Source organism: Lampetra fluviatilis, chromosome 47 (assembly GCF_964198595.1).
Source record: "Lampetra fluviatilis chromosome 47, kcLamFluv1.1, whole genome shotgun sequence".
In the NCBI taxonomy this organism is placed as follows: domain Eukaryota; kingdom Metazoa; phylum Chordata; class Hyperoartia; order Petromyzontiformes; family Petromyzontidae; genus Lampetra; species Lampetra fluviatilis.
In genome coordinates this window covers 458,702-481,464 of record NC_136321.1, presented here as the reverse complement: position 1 = coordinate 481,464, position 22,763 = coordinate 458,702, and the positions used below count along the sequence as shown (strand labels likewise).

The window sequence follows — 22,763 nt, the reverse complement described above, 5'->3', positions numbered from 1 at the left end:
ATGTGTGTGGTGTATGTGCGGTGTGTGTGATATGTGTGGTGTCTGTGTGCGATGTGTGTGTGTGGTGTCTGTGTGATGTGTGTGTGTGAGATGTGTGTGGCGTGTGTGTGTGATGTGTGTGGTGTGTGTGTGATGCGTGTGTGTGATGTGTGTGGTGTGTGTGTGATGTGTGTCGTGTGATTTGTGTGGTGTGTGATGCGTGTGTGTGTGAAGTGTGTGATGCGTGTGTGTGTGATGTGTGTGAAGTGTGTGTGTGGTGTGTGATGCTTGTGTGTGATGTGTGTGGTGTGTGTGATGTGTGTGTGGTGTGTGTGTGTGATGTGTGTGTGATGTGTGTTGTGTGTGTGGTGTGTGTGTAATGTGTGTGGTGTGTGTGGTGTGGTGGTGTGTGTAATGTGTGTGGTGTGTATAATGTGTGTGGTGTGTGTGATGTGTGTGGTGTGTGTGCGGTGTGTGTGTGATGTGTGTGGTGTGTGTGTGCGATGTGTGTGTGTGGTGTCTGTGTGATGTGTGGTGTGTGTGTGTGAGATGTGTGTGGCGTGTGTGTGTGATGTGTGTGGAGTGTGTGTGATGCGTGTGTGTGATGTGTGTGGTGTGTGTGTGATGTGTGTCGTGTGATTTGTGTGGTGTGTGATGCGTGTGTGTGTGAAGTGTGTGATGCGTGTGTGTGATGTGTGTGGTGTGTGTGTGTGGTGTGTGATGCTTGTGTGTGATGTGTGTGGTGTGTTTGTGATGTGTGTGGTGTGATGTGTGTGGTGTGTGTGATGCGTGTGTGTGTGAAGTGTGTGATGCGTGTGTGTGTGATGTGTGTGTGGTGTGTGTGTAATGTGTGTGGTGTGTGTGTGTGGTGTGTGTGGTGTGGTGGTGTGTGTAATGTGTGTGGTTTGTATAATGTGTGTGGTGTATGTGATGTGTGTGGTGTATGTGCGGTGTGTGTGTGATATGTGTGGTGTCTGTGTGCGATGTGTGTGTGTGGTGTCTGTGTGATGTGTGTGTGTGAGATGTGTGTGGCGTGTGTGTGTGATGTGTGTGGTGTGTGTGTGATGCGTGTGTGTGATGTGTGTGGTGTGTGTGTGATGTGTGTCGTGTGATTTGTGTGGTGTGTGATGCGTGTGTGTGTGAAGTGTGTGATGCGTGTGTGTGTGATGTGTGTGAAGTGTGTGTGTGGTGTGTGATGCTTGTGTGTGATGTGTGTGGTGTGTGTGATGTGTGTGTGTGTGATGTGTGTGGTGTGTGTGTGATGTGTGTGGTGTGATGTGTGTGGTGTGTGTGATGCGTGTGTGTGAAGTGTGTGATGCGTGTGTGTGTGATGTGTGTGGCGTGTGTGTGATATGTGTGGGGTGTGTGTGTGATGTGTGTGGTGTGTGCGTGTGGTGTGTGTGATGCGTGCGTGTGATGTGTGTGGTGTGTGTGTGTGATGTGTGTGATGTGTGTGGTATGTGTGTGGTGTGTGTGTGTGATGTGTGTGGTGTGATGTGTGTGGTGTCTGTGTGATGTGTGGTGTGTGTGTGTGTGTGTGATGTGTGTGGTGTGTGTGTGATGTGTGCGGTGTGTGTGATGTATGTGCTGTGTGTGTGGTGTCTGTGTGATGTGTGTGATGCGTGTGATGTGTGTGGTGTGTGTGTGTGTGGTGTGTGTGATGTGTGTGGTGTGTGTGTGATGTGTGTGGTGTGATGTGTGTGGTGTGTGTGATGCGTGTGTGGTGTGTGTGTGATGTGTGTGTGATGTGTGTTGTGTGTGTGGTGTGTGTGTAATGTGTGTGGTGTGTGTGTGTGGTGTGTGTGGTGTGGTGGTGTGTGTAATGTGTGTGGTTTGTATAATGTGTGTGGTGTATGTGATGTGTGTGGTGTATGTGCGGTGTGTGTGATATGTGTGGTGTCTGTGTGCGATGTGTGTGTGTGGTGTCTGTGTGATGTGTGTGTGTGAGATGTGTGTGGCGTGTGTGTGTGATGTGTGTGGTGTGTGTGTGATGCGTGTGTGTGATGTGTGTGGTGTGTGTGTGATGTGTGTCGTGTGATTTGTGTGGTGTGTGATGCGTGTGTGTGTGAAGTGTGTGATGCGTGTGTGTGTGATGTGTGTGAAGTGTGTGTGTGGTGTGTGATGCTTGTGTGTGATGTGTGTGGTGTGTGTGATGTGTGTGTGGTGTGTGTGTGTGATGTGTGTGTGATGTGTGTTGTGTGTGTGGTGTGTGTGTAATGTGTGTGGTGTGTGTGGTGTGGTGGTGTGTGTAATGTGTGTGGTGTGTATAATGTGTGTGGTGTGTGTGATGTGTGTGGTGTGTGTGCGGTGTGTGTGTGATGTGTGTGGTGTGTGTGTGCGATGTGTGTGTGTGGTGTCTGTGTGATGTGTGGTGTGTGTGTGTGAGATGTGTGTGGCGTGTGTGTGTGATGTGTGTGGAGTGTGTGTGATGCGTGTGTGTGATGTGTGTGGTGTGTGTGTGATGTGTGTCGTGTGATTTGTGTGGTGTGTGATGCGTGTGTGTGTGAAGTGTGTGATGCGTGTGTGTGATGTGTGTGGTGTGTGTGTGTGGTGTGTGATGCTTGTGTGTGATGTGTGTGGTGTGTTTGTGATGTGTGTGGTGTGATGTGTGTGGTGTGTGTGATGCGTGTGTGTGTGAAGTGTGTGATGCGTGTGTGTGTGATGTGTGTGGGGTGTATGTGTGGTGTGTGATGCTTGTGTGTGATGTGTGTGGTGTGTGTGTGGTGTGTGTGTGTGATGCGTGTGTGTGGTGTGTGTGGTGTGTGTGATGTGTGTGGTGTGTGTGTGTGGTGTGTGTGATGCGTGTGTGTGTGTGTGAAGTGTGTGATGCGTGTGTGTGGGATGTGTGTGGTGTGTGTGTGATGTGTGTGGGGTGTATGTGTGATGTGTGATGCTTGTGTGTGATGTGTGTGGTGTGTGTGTGGTGTGTGTGTGATGCGTATGTGTGATGTGTGTGGTGTGATGTGTGTGGTGTGTGTGATGCGTGTGTGTTTGAAGTGTGTGATGCGTGTGTGTGTGATGTGTGTGATGCGTGTGGTGTGTGTGTGGTGTGTGTGTGATGCGTGTGTGTGATGTGTGTGGTGTGTTTGTGATGTGTGTGGTGTGATGTGCGTGGTGTGTGTGATGCGTGTGTGTGTGATGTGTGTGGCGTGTGTGTGATATGTGTGGGGTGTGTGTGTGATGTGTGTGGTGTGTGTGTGGTGTGTGTGTGATGCGTGTGTGTGATGTGTGTGGCGTGTGTGTGTGATGTGTGTGTGATGTGTGTGATGTGTGTGTGGTGTGTGTGGTGTGTGTGGTGTGTGTGTGTGATGTGTGTGGTGTGGTGTGTGTGTGTGGTGTCTGTGTGATGTGTGGTGTGTGTGTGTGTGATGTGTGTGGTGTGTGTGTGATGTGTGCGGTGTGTGTGATGTATGTGGTGTGTGTGTGGTGTCTGTGTGATGTGTGTGATGCGTGTGATGTGTGTGGTGTGTGTGTGTGTGGCGTGTGTGTGTGGTGTGTGTGTGGTGTGTGTGTGATGCGTGTGTGTGATGTGTGTGGTGTGTGTGTGATGTGTGTGGTGTGATGTGTGTGGTGTGTGTGATGCGTGTGTGGTGTGTGATGTGTGTGTGATGTGTGTTGTGTGTGTGGTGTGTGTGTAATGTGTGTGGTGTGTGTGTGTGGTGTGTGTGGTGTGGTGGTGTGTGTAATGTGTGTGGTTTGTATAATGTGTGTGGTGTGTGTGATGTGTGTGGTGTGTGTGCGGTGTGTGTGTGATGTGTGTGGTGTGTGTGTGCGATGTGTGTGTGTGGTGTCTGTGTGATGTGTGGTGTGTGTGTGTGTGAGATGTGTGTGGCGTGTGTGTGTGATGTGTGTGGTGTGTGTGTGATGCGTGTGTGTGATGTGTGTGGTGTGTGTGTGTGATGTGTGTCGTGTGATTTGTGTGGTGTGTGATGCGTGTGTGTGTGAAGTGTGTGATGCGTGTGTGTGTGATGTGTGTGGTGTGTGTGTGTGGTGTGTGATGCTTGTGTGTGATGTGTGTGGTGTGTGTGTGATGTGTGTGGTGTGATGTGTGTGGTGTGTGTGATGCGTGTGTGTGTGATGTGTGTGGGGTGTATGTGTGGTGTGTGATGCTTGTGTGTGATGTGTGTGGTGTGTGTGTGGTGTGTGTGTGTGATGCGTGTGTGTGGTGTGTGTGGTGTGTGTGATGTGTGTGGAGTGTGTGTGTGGTGTGTGTGATGCGTGTGTATGTGTGAAGTGTGTGATGCGTGTGTGTGTGATGTGTGTGTGATGTGTGTGGGGTGTATGTGTGGTGTGTGATGCTTGTGTGTGTGATGTGTGTGGGGTGTATGTGTGGTGTGTGATGCTTGTGTGTGATGTGTGTGGCGTGTGTGTGTGATGTGTGTGGGGTGTATGTGTGGTGTGTGATGCTTGTGTGTGATGTGTGTGGTGTGTGTGTGGTGTGTGTGTGATGCGTGTGTGTGATGTGTGTGGTGTGTTTGTGATGTGTGTGGTGTGTGTGTGTGATGTGTGTGTGTGTGATGTGTGTGGGGTGTATGTTTGGTCTGTGATGCTTGTGTGTGATGTGTTTGATGTGTGTGGTGTGTGTGTGGTGTGTGTGTGGTGTGTGTGTGATGCGTGTGTGTGTCCGTGTGGTGTGTATGATGCGTGTGCGTGTGTGAAGTGTGTGATGCGTGTGTGTGTGATGTGTGTGGCGTGTGTGTGTGATGTGTGTGGGGTGTATGTGTGGTGTGTGATGCTTGTGTGTGATGTGTGTGGTGTGTGTGTGGTGTGTGTGTGATGCGTGTGTGTGGTGTGTGTGTGATGTGTGTGGTGTGATGTGTGTGGTGTGTGTGATGCGTCTGTGTGTGATGCGTGTGTGTGTGTGATGTGTGTGGCGTGTTGTGTGTGATGTGTGTGGGGTGTATGTGTGGTGTGTGTGATGCGTGTGTGTGATGTGTGTGGTGTGTGTGGTGTGATGTGTTTGGTGTGTGTGTGAAGTGTGTGTGAAGTGTGTGATGCGTGTGTGTGATGTGTGTGTGATGTGTGTGATGTGTGTGGTGTGTGTGTGGTGTGTGTGTGTGATGCGTGTGTGTGGTGTGTGTGGTGTGTGTGATGTGTGTGGTGTGTGTGTGTGGTGTGTGTGATGCGTGTGTATGTGTGAAGTGTGTGATGCGTGTGTGTGTGATGTGTGTGTGATGTGTGTGGGGTGTATGTGTGGTGTGTGATGCTTGTGTGTGTGATGTGTGTGGGGTGTATGTGTGGTGTGTGATGCTTGTGTGTGATGTGTGTGGCGTGTGTGTGTGATGTGTGTGGGGTGTATGTGTGGTGTGTGATGCTTGTGTGTGATGTGTGTGGTGTGTGTGTGGTGTGTGTGTGATGCGTGTGTGTGATGTGTGTGGTGTGTTTGTGATGTGTGTGGTGTGTGTGTGTGATGTGTGTGTGTGTGATGTGTGTGGGGTGTATGTTTGGTCTGTGATGCTTGTGTGTGATGTGTGTGATGTGTGTGGTGTGTGTGTGGTGTGTGTGTGGTGTGTGTGTGATGCGTGTGTGTGTCCGTGTGGTGTGTATGATGCGTGTGCGTGTGTGAAGTGTGTGATGCGTGTGTGTGTGATGTGTGTGGCGTGTGTGTGTGATGTGTGTGGGGTGTATGTGTGGTGTGTGATGCTTGTGTGTGATGTGTGTGGTGTGTGTGTGGTGTGTGTGTGATGCGTGTGTGTGGTGTGTGTGTGATGTGTGTGGTGTGATGTGTGTGGTGTGTGTGATGCGTCTGTGTGTGATGCGTGTGTGTGTGATGTGTGTGGCGTGTGTGTGTGATGTGTGTGGGGTGTATGTGTGGTGTGTGTGATGCGTGTGTGTGATGTGTGTGGTGTGTGTGGTGTGATGTGTTTGGTGTGTGTGTGAAGTGTGTGTGAAGTGTGTGATGCGTGTGTGTGATGTGTGTGTGATGTGTGTGGTGTGTATGTTTGGTGTGTGATGCTTGTGTGTGATGTGTGCGGTGTGTGTGATGTGTGCGGTGTGTATGTGTGTGATGTGTGCGGTGTGTGTGTGTGGTGTGTGTGTGTGATGTGTGTGGTGTGTGTGTGTGTGTGATGTGTGTGGTGTGTGTGTGGTGTCTGTGTGATGTGTGGTGTGTGTGTGTGTGATGTGTGTGGTGTGATGTGTGTGTTGTGTGTGTGATGCGTGTGTGTGATGTGTGTGGTATGTGCGTGATGTGTGTGGGGTGATGTGTGTGGTGTGTGTGATGCGTGTGTGTGTGAAGTGTGTGATGCGTGTGTGTGTGATGTGTGTGGTGTGTGTGTGTGATGTGTGTGGTGTGTGTGTGTGATAGTGGGGAGCGATAGTGTAGCGGTTAGCGCGCAGCGCTATGAACCTAGCGACCCGGGTTCGATTCCCGCTCACGGCCAACACCAGTGACGATTATCTGAACCGGTCCTGGGCCTCCCCTAGGTCGACTCAGCCTGAAATGAGTACCTGGTGTGGTGTGTAAACATCGCCACTGGGGAGACAAAGGCGGTCGGGCGTGGTGCTGGCCACCCACCCCCTCGTGTACCGTTCCGGCCTTCATAGGTGCTCGCTAACAGCACTTGCCCCTACAGTCTGTTAAGGCTATACGGGGGATTTTTGTGTGGGTGTGTGTGTGTAATGTGTGTGGTGTGTGTCTGTGTGGTGTGTCTGTGTGATGTGTCTGTGTGATGCGTGTGTATGAGCACGGTGTGAGTGAGTGTGGGGAGAGGAGTCGGGTGAGCCCGCTTTGGGCGGGCTCACCGCAGAGCGGCGGCGAGGTTTAGCCTGCAAGGTAATTTACTCCATTCATCAGCTTGGATGCACGGCGGCTGAGATTAGTGCCGCATAAATGACGGCGAAATTGCTCGCGTGAGTCATGTCCGTGCATCTATCCGCGGGGTCAAGTCTACGGGATGGCGGGGGTGGCAGTGGGGTGCGGTATAGCCCATTATAAAGAGCCCCCCACCTGCTCAACCTTTAGAAGCTCATTAGGGGGGGGGGGGCAGCACTCCACGCCGTGGACAAATAACCAAAGCAGGCATCTTGGTCCCATCGCGAGGCGTGCGGGGCAGCGGTGCCGTGATTCGTGTTGGACCACAGAGAGAGAGAGGGGAAATGATGAATTGTGAGACTGGTAACTGGGCTCAGCGCGCGTTTGAGAATCGAAAACAGAGCTCGAGACACAAGACGGCCGGTGACGTTTGGAGAGGCACAATAAATAAATAAATGCCCGCGTGGTGGTGTTTGAGGGTAACACGCGAGCCTCGAAGCAAGAGTCGTCTGGGTTCGATTCCCGACTCGGGCGCCTTTCTGCGTGGAGTTGGCATCGTCTCTTTCCCCCTGTGTTGCAGGGAGAGAGAGAGAACATAGCTACAACACACACTAGTTCAGCACACCGGTGTGTTGGGGAGTAAACCCACCACATTCACAATTCGAGTACGACGTTTCGCCGGTAATTACAACCAGCCTCATCAGGCGACCGCCAGAATTGTGGAGAAATTGAGAAATTGTCCTGTTTCGGTCTTAAATCGAGGAGGTAAATGTGACGTCGTCACTTGTGAGCCAATCAGGTGCGAAGACCAGAGGGGAGGGGGTTAATGTCGTCGTATAAATTACAACGGATATCCATTATAGCTTGGCTTATTCACAGTTAATTAACCTACATAATGTATGTGCATTACGTATGTATACTATGTATGTACATTATGTTAATCTAAGATGATGCAAGGGAAATGCAGTACCTTTATTGGCTCCATCACAGTTAATAACCATTGGTGTTGGCATAAACCACATCCCAAATACTGGAAAATTGTCTGCAAATAATTCATTCGGCTATTGAATGATTTACGCGAGTATATTCATACTGGTGAAACGGTGCCATAGTTGCTCATTGGAATCACGCACAGCAGCAGCAGCATAGCCCCCTACTGGAGGGGGGCCCTGGCTCGGGAGGGGAGCCCTGCCCCGGGCCGCCACGAGTCTGCGTGCTGCCTCCCAGCATCAGACTATACTGGAGGAATACGATGAGCTATCAAGCTCTTTTTCACAGATGTCCAATACCCCCCCTCCCGCCCTTCCAGGGGAGGCTGCGCGTGACCTCCTCTGCGGGGTCAAGCGGGTGGTGGGGTGTCCCCCCCCCCACGGGGGTTGGAGCGGTGGGGGGGGGTTGGAGCGGGGGGGGGTTGGTGCGGGGGGGGGGGTTGGAGCGGGGGGGGTTGGATCTGGGGGGGGGGGTTGGAGCGGGGGGGTTGGATCTGGGGGGGGTTGGAGCGGGGGTTTGGATCTGGGGGGGGGTTGGAGCGGGGGGGGGTTGGAGCGGGGGGGGGGTGGAGCGGGGGGTTGGATCTGGGGGGGGGGTTGGAGCGGGGGGGGGTTGGTGCGGGGGGGGGGTTGGAGCGGGGGGGGGGGTTGGAGCGGGGGGGTTGGAGCGGGGGGGGGTTGGAGCGGGGGGGGGTTGGAGCGGGGGGGGGTTGGTGCGGGGGGGGGGTTGGAGCGGGGGGGTTGGAGCGGGGGGGGGTCCGCGTGTGAATCCGAGTGACGGAGCGGCGCTCTCACGCCGGCTCAGGGCTCGGGAGAAGCCGAGTGGCGCAGCGAGCCGCGACATCGCGCCCCGAGCGCTGCGTGCGCCGGAGGAGCCGCGGAGGGCCCAGGGGCTGTGCCGGCAATGTCGCACAACCCCCACCACTCCGCGCAGCTGCCACGAGGGCGACTCGGACAATTAAAAAAAACCGGTTATACAACCCGGTTACCGGTTTGTCGCACACAGAGGAATATCTCGCACTGAACACGACGCATCTTCACCGTCGTAGCTGAAAAACGAAGACCCCCTGCTGCTGTCACCAGTGGTGGTGCTGTGATGAGAATATCCCTGGACTTGCCCTACAGAGGTCGTCGGTTCGATTCCATTTCCCGGCGCGGCAGTTGAAGCGATGGAGAAAAACTTCTGAAACTCCCCCACCACCCCCGCCTCTGTCCACGCAGCTGTGACAACTTTCTGACCCCGTGCTTCCACTGGACATTTGTTTAAAAAAAAAAGAGCTTCATATTTAATCGGATTGACTTCAGGTGTAAATAAAGATTCAGATTCTGAACTGAGTTCACCCCTCAGTTACTCCTACGATGATCGGCAGGTTCGCGTAGCAGTGGGGTTAAGTGTGGGTGCCGAGCGCTGGACGAGTCAACCACGCACCCGCTGGAGATGCCTGTGTGTGTGTACTGTATGTGTACTGTATGTGTACTGTGTGTCGAACGTCTTTCACACCTGAGAGTATGATTCGTGGATCACCTTTCACTGAGAAACGAGGGCAAATGGTCCACGCGGCCGGGCGTGGTGCTGGCCACACTCCACCATCTCGTGTGCCGTGCCGGCCTTCGTGTGTGTTGCTCAGGGCCGGATTAAGGTTCTTGTAGGCCCCAAGCACTTCTCTTTCGTTCGGCCTTCAGTGATCACTTTCTACAGTTGTTGGTGCTGCTGCCCCATGCTCGTGTAGGGGTGTTACGGGAGGGCGAACAAAAACACAAGGGGTGGTTGCGCCCGCACGCGTAAGGGTGCCTACATCCACGTCCGCAACGGGTAGCCCTGGGGGGCTGTGACGGCGCTGTGATCCCCCACGGCCCCACCCCTCGGGGGGGGGTTGCTATATAAGGCGGGGAGCCGGTGGGCTCGGGGTCCAGTATTACAGCTTAAACCAGCGAAGAGTGAAGACCAGCAGGATAGGCCCTGGGACTCCCCTGGCTCGCTGTCATTCTAAGGACCGACCAGGGCAAGCCAGCGGCGCGGCCCTGAGAGCCCAGAGCCGATGCTCTTGTAAGAGCCGGTCTGGTTGGCCAAGGGTGCCGAGATCCTAGCTTGGCCAGAGCTGGATCAGCTAGCCTCCCCTAGCTCTCTAGTGGAGGACCTGGGAGCAGACTAGCCGGGCTAGCGCTAGTGGTGAAGGGGCCGTTACCCCTTCAAGTATTGTGTTCTGCCCTTTGGTTGAATAAATAAGTGTGCCTCCGACTACGTCGTCTACGTCTCCTTGAACTCACTACACTAGTGTAGTGACATGGAATGGGTCACTATGGCGCGTAGCGCTGGTTGCTGGCAAGAAGGGGATCTGCTGCTGTAGCAGCCCTGTCGGCCAGCAGGTCGTGGAATAGGCGGGAGGAAAGGATGTGGGGATAAGGTGACAGAGGGGGCACGTGAGATGAAGCCCGGGAACCTTCTAGTAGGTTCTAGAAGGGGGCGTGGCCGAGGGCGGAGCGAGGCTGCGCTAGAGGGATAAAAGGGGGACCCCGGACAGGACTCGGAGTTGATGTTGGAGTGGAACCTGTGGAGCTACGCAAGTCATCGTCTTCGTCTTCAGCGTTGTTGGTCAGGCAGCCTGTTGCTGTCCTGACCAAAGTCTAGTTATTCTCTGTGCCTGTGAAGGGTGTAATAAACAGAGTGCCTCCTATTCTAGTGTATCTGAAGTGCATCACTACCCTAGTACTTCGTCCTGCCGTGGACAGATGTCATTACTGCTGATATGTTCATTGTTTAGTCTGTGCCCTCATTCGATGGGAAGCGCGCTGTGTGCTGCAGATAAGAAGATTTAACTTGAAATTGTTGAAAAAACAAACAAGGTAAGCCATAAAACATGATAAGCGAAAATGTCTTCAACTATTTTTTACTAAAATTATCATATCGGATGCTATATAAATATATTTCTACTTATATGTTTTTTTATTATACAAACAAAAACATAGTCAAAATGTCTTTCGTGGGCCCTTTAGTTTTCGTAGGCCCCAGGCACTGCTCCTATTGGCATTATCCTGGTGGCGCTAGTCGCTATCAGCACTTGCCCCAAGCGTCTATTGATGGCCACACGAGGGATCTCTGTTTTGGCTGCGACCTGGCCAGCGACTTGACTGAGCGTGCCCACAGTTATCACGGAGCACGCGGCCGCCGCTGCTCTCGGGGAACCCGGCTCCAGCAAGAGCCACGTCGCCCAAACACGCGCCTCGGTGACGGGGATGTCTGCACGTCTGTCGCGTGAACTTCGCTCTCTCTCGGAGGCCGCGAGCGCCGCTTGAGTGTTGGGCGCTGCACGAGCGAGGGAAGGCCCGGGGAGGTCTCACAGCTGTGGCGAGAAATCCCCCTTCGCAACAACAAAAGACAAAGATCCCCCGTATAGCCTTCAACAGACTGTTGGGGCAATTGCTTTTAGCGAGTAGCATCTATGAAGCACCACGCCCGGCCGCCTTTGTCTCCCCAGTGACGATATTTACACACCGCACCAGGTACTTAATGGAGGCTGAGTCGACCTGGAGGAGGCCCAATGCCGGTTCAGATAATCGTCACCGGTATTGGCCGTGAGCGGGAATCGAACTCGGGTGGCCGGGTTCATAGCGCTGCGCTCTAACCGCTACACTACCACGTGTGTGTGCAGCACTGCGTGCACAGAAGCTCTCAGCCTTGTCTAAAAACAAACTGCGCGCGTGGCCGGTTTGTCGTTGATAACCACCGATTGGGAGAGTGGAGAAACTGAGGACGTCCCAACGACAGGCAGCAGCCCACACACACAGCTTTTAGACAGGTTTTTTTCCTCACTCGGACTCATCAGGACAGAAGCTATCCACATTCGCATGGGACTCTGGCAGTCCCATGCGTGTGTAGTAGGTTCGAATTAGGTGCACACACACGCAACTTGGAGGCAACACTATTTATTAAACGGTAAATAACATAACGCTGTACATGAGGTGGTGACCACCTTCCTCAACTCACTAACACTCTGGAACACGACACAGACTGGACCAGGCAGGCAACGGCCTGCCTGGCCCAGGACGACGACTCGGGACTTGACGACTCGTGATGTCTTCACTTCGGAGTACAGTACAACAGCCTCGCTCTCCGTTCACACCACGCTTATATCTGGTTTGGCGTGGCTGGCTCCGCCCCGGCGTGGCTGGCTCTCTTCAGGCCACGCCTCCCTTCCCTGGACACGCCTCGCTTCCCCCACCTCTGGGAAGGTCCGGATCCCTCCACCACGTGACCCCCCAGGCACCCCCTTGGGGCCCCCAGCCTTCGTACAGGCCAACACAGTAGTGACCGTTCTGTCACTACATCACCCCCCCCTGTATAAACACACAGCCGTCCCCGGCTGTAACACAACTGTGAAACATCGAAAAGGTGTGCCTCCGAACCAGCAACATCAATAAATGACCGGCGACCGATAAGAAATACAATCACGTAATATATACAGAATCGACGAGGGTAAAAGGGAACCGCATAGAAAACGGGGAATTAACAACAAATATACATGAAAACTGGCTAACCCACTTACGCTCCAGCACAGCCCCCCCCCCCCCCCCCCCCGTTAGAATCACGCATGCAATGACAGTCACCCGTTAGCACCCCCCCCGCCTTTCCGACGTGGCGTCACAACCAGTGGCACGCGTCGGCCATATCGGGGGGGGGGAATTTCCATGTTACCACCCCACCGCCTTTCCGACGCGGCGTCATAACCAGTAGCACGCGTCGGCCATATCGGGGGGGGGATTTCCATGTTACCACCCCACCGCCTTTCCGACGCGGCGTCACAACCAGTAGCACGCGTCGGCCATATCGGGGGGGGGGAATTTCCATGTTACCACCCCACCGCCTTTCCGACGCGGCGTCACAACCAGCAGCACGCGTCGGCCATATCGGTGGGATTTTAACCCAGTCTCTCTCCAAGACTCGCATCGCAGCATATAGCTGTACCGACCGAGCTGAGACCCAGTCTCTCTCCAAGACTCGCATCGCAGCATATAGCTGTACCGACCGAGCTGAGACGACCCAGTCTCTCTCCAAGACTCACATCGCAGCATACAGCTGTACCGACCGAGCTGAGATGAGCCAGTCTCTCTCGAAGACTCGCATCGCAGCATATAACTGTACCGACCGAGCTGAGACGACCCATCGTTCACTCATTGCACAACATGCACCCTAACAACTGAGGGATACAGTCCCAACGTAACAGGACAACTCCACCTGAACCTTACGAATCTCCAGCCCACTGTTTCAACGCACCTCCGAGTGTCTCACTCTCCGGGCCGTCAGGTCAAGCCATCAGACACAGCATGATGGGACCACACTCTCTGAGCCATGTGAGCGCACAGCCCACTTGGCTAGACAAGCCACGGAGTGTCTCGATCTCCGGGCTGTCAGGTCAAGCTGTCAAACAGCATGACGGGACCACACTCTCTGAGCCATGTGAGCGCACAGCCCACTTGGCTAGACATGCCACGGAGTGTTTCAATCTCCGGGCTGTCAAGTCAAGCCGTCAGCCATAGCATGACGGGACCACAATGTTCGTGTTAGACACACAACTCTCACTGGGCCATCCTGACCAGGATCTGCGCCCCAAGATAAGTGACAGCCAGCACCACAATTCCAAATCCCTGGCAGCATGTCACCATCGCAATTTAACACCATCACAACACATACGATTTGAATTATGATCCCCCACAGAACTGATCCAATGCCGAACAAGTACGCCCAATTTGTGACGATCCCGAATATTCAATGGTCACAACAATACACCTCACATCCCGTATCCGTACACATCATCTCCGAGACTCGCATTGCAGCATGCAGCTGTACCAACCGAGTGGAGAGAGCAACGCAATTTGACAGCAATTAACGGAAACGCACCCCCGATCGATGTAGAACACAAGCGGCATTCCCGCACAAAATACATCATCTGTGCAACAACGGACAGGAGCCAACCAGTGAGGTTGAAACACACCGAACCTGTAATTTGAAAAACCCCTTCAACATTAACCATGGGACTCAGGGCATTCGAATTTTGAGAGCAAAAAAAAAACAATACACAAACCCCAAGAATCGCCGAATTGATTAATACAGTATATGCAGTATATGAATTTCGTACAGTCAATCATTTGGTGCAATGCTCCATCCAGTCCCCACATGGCAACACACACAATCACTACTCCAGACAATCCGTACATAGTAAATAATCACAAGCAAGTACCCAACAGTCCATACACTGTTAACAATTCCAAGCAAAGCTCCATACGGTCTGTACCTTGGCAAAAATGACGATCAAAGTTTCTTACAGTTACACGTGGCAATCACGAGCGAAACTCCATACAGTATACACAATAACAACGGCGATTTCGCAACAAAACGATGTAACAACACGAGTCATTAACACGGCAACATACAGGATATCAACGGAGCTCGGGACACCAACACGAATTAATCATTAACTACACCCAGAAGATACCGATCTCGACGCCGTATTTAACAACAACACTTGTTACAAGCAGAAACCCCCCATGGTCGCCGCGTCAATTTATCACGCACACAACCGGACGAACACGCTCCGCAACCCAGCGAGTAAAAAAAAACACCCGCGATCGCAACCCGGCGCACGAAAGATGGGTGAAGTTATTATTTTTCTTGGGGACGGGTGCTTGTCATGTGACGACTCGCCTGGCAACCTTTAAATAGCGGAGCGCGGCAAGGTGGAGCACGGGGACGCCCCAAAGAATATTGCATGATGAATACGGCCTGCTCTTGCGAACCCATCCACCCTCTCGTGCTCGAGCAGAAGACGGGGGCGCCACCCGAACGTGTGGAACTCCCCCTTCGCAGGCGTTGATGTCGGCGGGAGCGGCATTTCAGCAGCAGGAGCGGCGTTCCCGCCGCCGAAATGGCGGGAGCGGCGCTTTGGCGGGAAGCGCGCCCGACCAGCCGCCGAAATGGCGGGAGCGGCGCTTTGGCGGGAACCGCGCCCCGACCAGCCGCCGAAATGGCGGGAACCCCGTGGCCCGCATGGCCGGGCCTCCCCTGCCAGCCCCCGCAGCGACGATGGTGTCCTCTCCCCGCGGCTCCGTCGCTCCATTCCCGATGGCGGCGATGCAGCAGTGTGGTGACAGTCCCGCCGCTCCGCGTGCAGCGCCATCTCTCTCTCTCTGTCACCGGGGCTGCCATCCCCGGGGCTGTCAGAAGGATGGTCGTCACACCGTCCCCGTTGTACGAAGGCGTCCAGGTGAGTTTTATATTTGTTTTTCGTGTGCCCATTTTACTTCCCTAGGATAACACCTAGCAATATTTATTTACCCCACTTCTGACACCAGATGTAGTAGGTTCGAATTAGGTGCACACACACGCAACTTGGAGGCAACACTATTTATTAAACGGTAAATAACATAACGCTGTACATGAGGTGGTGACCACCTTCCTCAACTCACTAACACTCTGGAACACGACACAGACTGGACCAGGCAGGCAACGGCCTGCCTGGCCCAGGACGACGACTCGGGACTTGACGACTCGTGATGTCTTCACTTCGGAGTACAGTACAACAGCCTCGCTCTCCGTTCACACCACGCTTATATCTGGTTTGGCGTGGCTGGCTCCGCCCCGGCGTGGCTGGCTCTCTTCAGGCCACGCCTCCCTTCCCAGGACACGCCTCACTTCCCCCACCTCTGGGAAGGTCCGGATCCCTCCACCACGTGACCCCCCAGGCACCCCCTTGGGGCCCCCAGCCTTCGTACAGGCCAACACAGTAGTGACCGTTCTGTCACTACACGTGCATCATGGAGAGGACTTGCCTCTTGGAGTTGGTGGTTATAAGTGACGACATGGCCACACATTCAGTTCTTTTGAGGTGGTGGTCTGGGCAAGGCTGGGAGCTTTGTACACGTGCAGTGACCGATGGGTTGGGGGGGGACAGCTGGGGACATGACAATGAGCAGCAGAAGAATGTTGTAAGAGTCTCCTAATTAATTGGTGAGGGGGAGGGCGAACCGGGGGAGGTAATGAATGAGGAAACTGAAGGGGAGGAGTGAGTGAGTGAGGAGTAGCGAGGGACGAAGTGAGCAGAGGGAGAGGCCGGCGCGTCGAGGGAGTGTTTGTATACAACTCTGCGGGACGGCTCCTCGCGTTCGGGGTAGCGCTGCGTGGCCCCCACACCGCAGCCCCTGCGAGGCGACGCGCCCCACGTGACGGAGCCGTCGCGTCTGTTTATGAGTAAAAGGAGGCGCAGCGCGAATAATTCTGCGTAACGCCGCCGCGTGTCCTCGCCGCTGTTTGTAATCGGGGCGCGTTCATTATTCACGCGGTGACCTCCTCGAGCAACGGGGCCGGCCCGACTTTATTTTTAACTGCCCGACATTTTCGCGAATTCTGTTCGTGCAAAATTAAAGCCTCTCCCGGCATGAACTTGCGACACGCCCTGCAACAGGCGTCTCCCCCCCCCCCCTCTCTCACCCCTCTCTCTCTCCCCTCTCTCTCATCTCCCTGTATTTGCTCCGGCAGTACATACACTAAAATTGGAACGATACAGAGAATATTAGCATGGGCCCTGCGCAAGGATGACTTGCACCCCCTCTCTCTTTGCTCCTTTCTCTCTCATCCCCTTTCTCTCATCTCCCTCTCTCTCTCTCTCGTCTTCTCTATTTTGTCCTCTTCCTCTCTTGTCCACTCATCACCCCTCTCTCGCCAAAATCCACCCCCGTGTAACCTACACAGGCTGTTGTGAGCAGCTGATGTTAGTGAACAACACTCGTGGTGTCTCACAGCAAGAAATATGGGTTCGATTCCTGACTCGGGCTCCTTTCTGTGCGGAGTGTATACATTCTCCCCCTGGTCTGCATGGGTTTCCTCCGGGTTCTCTCTGGTTTCCTCCCATAGCTAAACACACCCAACACACAATGCCAGTAGTGTTAGCCAATCATCCCAGTGTAGCAGGACCCTTCTGACTATGAGTCGTCGGGCTCAGTGTGGCTTCCCTCCCCAATGGTGATATTAATACACCGAACTAGGTAATCATGAAAAGCTGAGTCGCCCTAAGAGAGGTCCACGACCGGTCGGCATTAATAGATGCTCGCTGACAGCAGTTGTCCCTAACGTATGTTCAAGCTATACGGGGGATCTTTGTCTTTATGTGAACGAGTGTGAGAGAGTGGGGAGCGGTCACGTAGCGGTTAACGCATCGCGCTACGAACCCGGCAACCCGAGTTGGATTCCTGCTCACGACCAACACCAGGCAATGATTATTTGAAGCAGTCCTGCCTTCCCCTAGGTCGACTCAGTCTCAAATGAGTACCTGGTGCTAAGTGTAAACATCGCCACTTGGGAGACAAAGGCGGCCGGGCGTGGTGGTGGCAGCACTTAACAAATCCTGTTAAGGCTACACGGGGGATCTTTGTCTTTGTGAGTGAGCGAGAGTGAGACAGTGTGAGCGTGTGTGGCAGGGTGAGCGGGTGTCTACCAGGCAACCACCACGCATCCACCACCATTCCCACGGTAAGGCCGTCGTATTGAGTTCACTGCTAAAGGCATCGTCACGCGTCACGTGTCCGGGTTCGTGCGTGGGTTTTCCTCCTAATCATCATCACCCAACTACGCGGACGTCAGCTCGAGTCCTTGCATGTGTAGTGACATGGAATGGGTCACTATGGAGCATAGCGCTGGTTGCTGGCAGAGAAGGCGATCTGCATTTGCAGCAGCAGCCCTGTCTGACCGCAGGTCACGTGATAAGCCAGAGAGAGGGACGTAGGGGAAAAGTGATAGAGGGGGCACGTGAAGTAAGCCCGGGAACCTTCTAGTAGGTTCTGGAAGGGGGGCGTGGCCGGGGCGGAGTGAGGCCACGCTGGGAGGATAAAAGGGGACCCCGAGCGAAGACTCGGGGCTGTTGCCTGGAGTGGGATCCCGTCGTGCTGCTGGAGTCTTCGTCTGCGTCGTCAGTCAAGGAGTCTGCCAGCTGTCCTGACTGGGAGCTGTAGTTACCTTTGTAACCTGTTAAGGCTGTTAATAAATAGAGTGCCTCCTCCTAGTGTCTGTGAGTCAGTCACTACACATGCGACACTGCGCTCGACGACGAGCAGTGCAGTGTCACCTACTGGAGCGATGTTTCAGTTGACAGAGATTGGAGCGGCTTTGACTTGCTGAGCGTCATCAGCAGGGTCTCTCTCTCTCTCCACGTGAGCCACGTCCTCTCGGTGACCGTGGACCTCCTTCCACTGAGCTCTGTCCGTGAAATGTACTTAGGAACTTTGAATTCGCTACTCCCAGTTGTATGCAGTTGTTCAAATTGTTACGGTAACTTAATTGGCTGTCTTTCCCAGCTTGTTGTGGTGCCGATCATGTTGCAGATTAAAACATTACATGTGCAAGAAATAGAACTCTGCCTTTGTCCAATTATTATCATGGATGTCCTTGTTGTGTTCCCTGCTGCCACCCCTAACACGTTTCCCTCCTTGCAGCCTACCACCGGAATGAACGTCCCCTGCACATTGAGCAGTCCACCCTCCTTATCCCACTTCCGTTCCTCCCTTAAAGCCTCACCACCTCTTCTCCATCGCCCATTCGATTCCTCTTCCCTTCCGCTCACCCCTCCACTCTGCCGCGTCCCTCCTCTGTAGCCCTTTCGTGACTCCCACGTGGCCTCTCTCACGGCCACTCATCCTAGGCCCTTGCATTGCCCCGTGCCTTCTAAATACTGTCACTCGGCTTTTAAACTATGTTGTATGTACAGTGTATTGAACTTCTTTTGCACCGTACTCCCCACGCCCCACCTCCCTCCCCCTACTAATCGTAGATGTGGGGGAAGAAAAATACGTTATTTTTGCTTATTTTAAAGTGCGTAGCCCCAGTGGCTTCCTCGTATCGGAAGGAAAAGCGTTCCAGACGGTCGCAGAAGCGCAGCTGAAAGCGCCGCGCGATGCGGTGACCGCGGTCTTTGTTCGATGGCCAGCAGCCACGATCCCTGCTGCTGCGAGGATGAGCGGAGTTTGCGTGATGATGATGGTTGATGCTCCTGGACGTGATCAGCGAGGCATTGTGTGATTCATTTGTGGCAAGCACTTTGCGTGTAATGAGTGCCGAGCGATGCTCACGAGCGCTCTCCGGGCCCTGGTTGAACAGTACGCATTGGGCTCTGGCGCTCTGACACTGCAACAGATCTGCGTCACTCATCTTGTTTTTCGTCAGCAGGACGCGGTCCATTGCCGCGAGTCGATGCCACGCTGGAGGTGGGAACCGCTTCGTGGGCGGCTCTCGCCGCTGTTTGACCCGAACCGTCCCCCGCCCGCGCGCTGTTCCCTTGGGCGCACCCGCGCCGCTTGCGTCTCGCGTCTCGATCTCCATCGCTCTAAAAGTAGACTCGGCGCATGAGAGAAAAAGAAAATAACCAAACTCCCCGCGTGGTCTAATCATCATCATCGCGGTGATCATCGCGGGCCACTCGTCACTCATGTGAATGCGGCGCTCCGTGGAAATACACGCCCCCACCTCCCCCCTCCACCTCGCCCCTCCCCCCACGCCCCCACCTCCCCCCCCTCTCCCCACGCCCCCACCTCCCCCCTCCCCACGCCCCCACCTCCCTCTCCCGCCCCCCAAACATCCCCCCTCTCTCTTCGCCCACTCCCAACGCCCCCACCCCCTCCCGCGACGCTCCACCTCCCTCTCTCCCTCCCCCCTCTCCCCGCGCCCCAACTCCTTTCCCTCACCCCACGCCCTCAGTCCCCTCTCCCTCCCCTTTGCCCCTACACGCCTCTCTCCACCCCACCCCCTATCCTCCACGCGCTGTAGGCAAGACGCGCTGTGATCTGCAGGGTCGTTAAGCGGAGAGCCAAGTAACATGAAGGCCGGGCTCTATAAATACAATGTATTACTCCCGCGTGTTTACCCACAAGACCTCACCGAGTCTCGAGACTCACTTTTTTCAAAATGAAAGAGAACTCCACGCTCACTCTGCAGAATAGGGAGAGATCATACAAACTCCACTCACGCTCACTCTGCAGAACAGGGGGAGATCATACAAACTCCACTCACTCTCACTCTGCAGAACAGGGGGAGATCATACAAACTCCACTCACTCTCACTCTGCAGAACAGGGAGAGAACAGAAAGGCACACGAGTTGAGAATCGAACCCAGGTTCTCTCGTAGCGAAGTGTTACCCTTCCACGTCTTTTGAGGCTCCGCCCTACATAAAGATCAGAAACTTCGTGAATTTAGTCTTCACTCCATACAGGTGTGTGGAAACAAGTCATCCCACGATTAAAATACATCTCTGAGGACCTCAGAAAAAGAGTTATTGATGCTCATAAATCCGGAAAGGGTTACAAAACCATTTCGAATGATTTGGGGCTTCACAAATCCATTGTCAGACCGATCGTCTACACATAGAGAAAGTTCAAGAGCACAATCACTCTACCCAGGAGTAGTCAGCCTCCCAAAATCTATCCAAGAACAAACCGGAAAATCATCAAGGAAGTCACAAAGAACCGCAGAGAAACATCCAAGAATCTGCAGGTCACTCTCGCCTTGGCTAATGTGAGTGTTCATGGCTCAACTATCAGAAAAATACTGGGCAAAAATGGTGTTCATGGAAGGATAGTAATGAGAAAACCACCGCTCTCCACAAAGAACATTGTTGCCGGTCTCAAGTTCGCCAAAGAACACATTAGATGATCCATAACACTTCTGGAACAATGTTCGCTGGACAGACGAGTAAAAGGTAAAAATGTTTGGCCTTAATGAGAAACGTTATACTCTTCTTCAGGTGGAAACAAGTTAGCGAAAGCACACCGCTTAGCGAAAGCACACGCTTGTGTTGCGCCCGAAACGTCGTGATTTAATTTATTTAATTTTTTTACCTACGTGACTTTACCGAAAAAACCGAAGAGAATCCTTGCAGTCACAAAAACTTCAAATCTAGAAAGAGAAACGTTATGTTTGGCGAAAACCAAACGCTGCTTTCGAACAAAAGAACTTCATCCCAAGTATCAAGCGTGGTGGTTGGGAATGTGATGGTTTGAGGCTGCTTTGCTGCCTCAGGACATGGACTGCTTGCCATCATTGACACAACCATGAATTCTGCATTGTATCAGAATGTCAGGCCATCCCGTCCGTGAGCTGAAGCTGAACCGAAAGTGGGTCGTGCAGCAATACAATGATCCTAAAAATACAAGCAGATCTGCAAAATATTGACTGCAGAAGAATAAAACTCCGCGTTTTACAATGGCCTAGTCAAAGTCCGGACCTAACCCTCATTGAAATGTTGTGGCAGGACCTGAAGCAAGCTGTTCATGCAAGACAACCCTCAAATATCACCGAATTTAAGGAATTCTGCAAGGAGGAATGGGCCAACATTCCTCAAATTCGATGTGAGAGACTGACCAACGGTTACAGGAAACGCTTAGTTGCAGTCAGTGACTGAATCTAAAGGTTCACAAACTTTTTCACACTTGCTTAATTACGTATAATAATGTGAGGATAAATAAATGTTGAAAGAGTATCATGTTTTTTGTGTAATTTGTTTAATAAGTTTATCTTTATCTATTATTAGGACTTAGATTAAGATCTAATAACATTTTTTGTTTGAAATATGTAAAATGTGTGAAAATCCTAAAAGTTTCATAATATTTTTCTCGGCACTCTATGTTGAACTTCTTTGTAGCCAACCCTACTAACCGGAGGTGCGCGGTAAGGACAACACACAAAACACAAAAAGCAGTTCTAAAGAAAAAAAGTTTTCAAATCCAGATTATTTAAAATTACATAGCTCCAGTGGCTTCCTAATATCGGACGCAAGAGCGTTCCAGACGGCCGCAGAAGCCGCCCATCTGAAAGTAGGCGATGCGATGACCACCATATTTGTTCGACGGTTAGTACAGAAGCTGCTGCTGCTGCTGCGAGGATGACCGGAGTCTGCGTGGAGAGCGAGAGGCGAGCAGGCGGACACGGGGGGGGGGGGGCGCGGCTCCACGCTGGGGGACCTCGCGCCGATCCCTGGCTGGGCACAGCCGTCGCGTGGATTTCATCGCAGCGCGGCGGACGCGGACCCCGCAGTGTTCCAGGTTCCGCAGCGGCTTCCTTTTAAGAAGAACGCGCAGCTTGCGATGTTTCTGATTAAAGCGCGCGGTGCCGCTCCTTCACTACCTAGCCCGGCCTCCTCCTCCACCGGGCAGCAGAGACTCCGCGTGCTGCACGATTCGTGCGGCCGGCACGGTGGTGCTGGGAGGCGGCAGCGCGGTGCTGGCACTCGCGCATCGTAGCAGGAAGCGTTTGGGTTCGATTCCCGACTCTCTCATCCTCTCTCTCTCATCCTCTCTCTCTCTCTCATCCTCTCTCTCTCATCCCCCCTCTCTCTCGTCCTCTCTTTCTCGTCCTCTCTCATCCTCTTTCTCTCGCCAAAGATCCGCCCCCGTGTAACCTACACAGGCTACTGGGAGCAACTGCTGTGAGATAATCATCGTGCCTCACACCAAGATATCTGGATTCGATTCCCGACTCGGGCGCCTTCATGTGTGTAATGTTGTATGTTCTTCCCCTGTTCCCCGTGGGGTTCTCCAATGTACTACCACCGCGATGGAAAAATAAAAAAAACCTCTCTACAGTGGAACTTAAAAAAAAAATTAAATACCAGCAAAATACTCAATTGGGATCACGCACTTCGGTAACATCGCCACGTGATGGCGAATTCTTGGCAGGACCCTCCCGACAAAAGAGTCTTGAAACTCGGCGAAGCTTTCCTCGGTAAACACGAGTGATAACAACAACAATAAGCTTAGACTGCGTGTGTGCGTCCATCGCAATAGCTGAGTGTGTTCGCTGTGATGCACGCATTTGACATTCGACACAAGCAGTAGAGAACTTCAATTTCCCATTCCACCCACGTGTACGCGGACAAAAAGGCCATTCGCATTCGAGGGCGCAGTATTAACCAGGATGGCTTGCCGGATTCGAACCTCCACAATCGAGCGAGCGGGTGAGCTACCACTGGTGTCGTGCCACCACCGCGCGAGTGCCCTTCAACAACAG

The 22,763-nt window shown here is 53.2% G+C and overlaps 1 non-coding gene across 1 annotated transcript; it reads left to right on the top strand.

Annotated features, from left to right (window-relative positions):
- The first annotated feature begins 16,236 nt into the window (after nt 1-16,236).
- LOC144947962 (U6 spliceosomal RNA) lies at nt 16,237-16,343 on the top strand. The gene has a single exon (XR_013640121.1). It is a non-coding gene; the product is annotated as a U6 spliceosomal RNA (small nuclear RNA).
- Nucleotides 16,344-22,763: the final 6,420 nt, after the last annotated feature.